At 59.4% G+C, this 1,592-nt stretch overlaps 1 protein-coding gene across 2 annotated transcripts in view; it reads left to right on the plus strand.

Moving 5' to 3' along the window:
- The first annotated feature begins 472 nt into the window (after nt 1-472).
- Pld1 (phospholipase D1) overlaps nt 473-1,592 on the plus strand; it is a 185,060-nt gene continuing 183,940 nt past the window's right edge. Inside the window, exon 1 of one of the 2 annotated variants that reach the window (XM_029475235.1) lies at nt 473-567. The gene's annotated coding sequence lies outside the window, so the exon portion shown is untranslated. The remainder of the gene's footprint in view (nt 568-1,592) is intronic. The other variant, XM_021157476.2, reaches the window with a different exon arrangement.

A 1,592-nucleotide genomic window follows, 5' to 3' on the forward strand; every position in this document is an offset into this window, starting at 1 on the left:
AGGCAGTTTTGGGGACTGAAGAGATTCCTGGCTACAGCAAGCTTAGGGTCAGGCTGGTTCTTTTCTTGTCAGCCTCAGTTTCCTTGTAAACAGGCAATAACACCTACCCAAGACCTACCCGTGGGATTTGCAGGAAGGCCACAGTTGACCTCTACAAAGCCCCTAATTAAGCAAGTCACTTCAGGGCAGGAATATTTCACCAGTTGGCTCGCTGTTGGCTTGTAACTTGCGGGCCAGTCTTGGACAAGGATTGGACTCAGAGACCAGGGAAGTGAACTTGATAAGAACAACGCCTGCGTGCGCCCCTGCGCCCCGCGGATAACTGTGGCTGAGTTAGGACACTTGGACAGAAGAAAGTGTTAGAACCGAGGCATGGAGGAAGGCCGGAGGCAGAGGCTGTCACCCAGGCTGGCCGGCGCCGCCCCGCCCCACCCTGAAGACCGGCCGAGTTCCGGGCGGCGAGTCCCAGCGCCCGCCCTTCTTCCGCGGCCCCAGCTGCGCCAGCTGCGCGGAGACCCCCGAAGTCGCCGCCGCCGCAGAGTGTGTGCCCGCGCCCCAGGCCCGCAGGTAGGAGCTGCCGGGGCCAGGCTTGCGGGACTTCTGAGCTTGCAGGACGTTCGCGGTCCTCGTGCTTCATCCCGCCTCTCTTGCCCCTCTCACCAGCCAGGTCCCTGAAGTTCCCTTGGGAACCCTGGAGTCCCTCCCATAGTCTTAATTCCTGCAGTGTCTGCGCTGGCAAGAGCGGCGCGCACACTGACCGCAGGCGAGGACAACTTCCCCGAGAGCAGAGCCGGGTCAGCTGCTGATGCCCTAGCCCCACTCCATTCTCAAGTCCCTGCAGATCCGGGGCGTCCTCTGTAGGATGCACCCCATCCCACCTCCTCAGGTCCCGGGCTCAGTAGATCTGTACGCTCCCGCTAGATCGTCCCGCGCTCCCTGAGCTCCTTAGCACTGTGGGCTGACCGGGATGGCGACGGCACCAACATCCCGGACCAACCAGGAAGTGCTGCATTCCAGTGGCTTAGAGTCCAGCTGAAGCACAGTGCCGGGCGCCGAGCCACACAGCTGCTGCCTCGGGGCCAAAGATGTGCTGTGCTGAAGTGGAGGAGGGACAAGGGGTAGCAATTAAAAGCAAGGCCTGTGTTAGGCAGTTGTTATTTTAGCTCCGACTCAAGATGTTTGGGACTGACTGTTCCGGGTCAGGGAGGGACCTTAGGAGTTCTCTAAGCCGTGGGACGGTTTGTTTGAAACAGTCTTCTGTAGCCCAGGATGCACTCAAAGGCTGTGTAGCCAAGGATGACATTCCTGGTCCTCCTGCTTCCATCTCTTAAGTACAGGTCAGGACTTCTTAGAATTTGGCCAGCCCTTTCCTCCATACCCTAGGGCTACCTGCCACGCCTACGTTTGCCTTCCTCACCCCCCCCCCCCCCCCCCCCCCCCCCCCCCCCCCGCCTCCCACTCTCAAAACACAACAAGCCGCCATCTTTGATGAAGCTAAAAACATAATCTTAAGGACCACAGGAGCTTCTGCATTCGACCATTTCTAGATCTTTCCACGGGACGAAGAGAGCTCTTAGACAGCCAGGCCCACC

This window comes from Mus caroli, chromosome 3, assembly GCF_900094665.2.
Source record: "Mus caroli chromosome 3, CAROLI_EIJ_v1.1, whole genome shotgun sequence".
In the NCBI taxonomy this organism is placed as follows: Eukaryota; Metazoa; Chordata; class Mammalia; order Rodentia; family Muridae; genus Mus; species Mus caroli.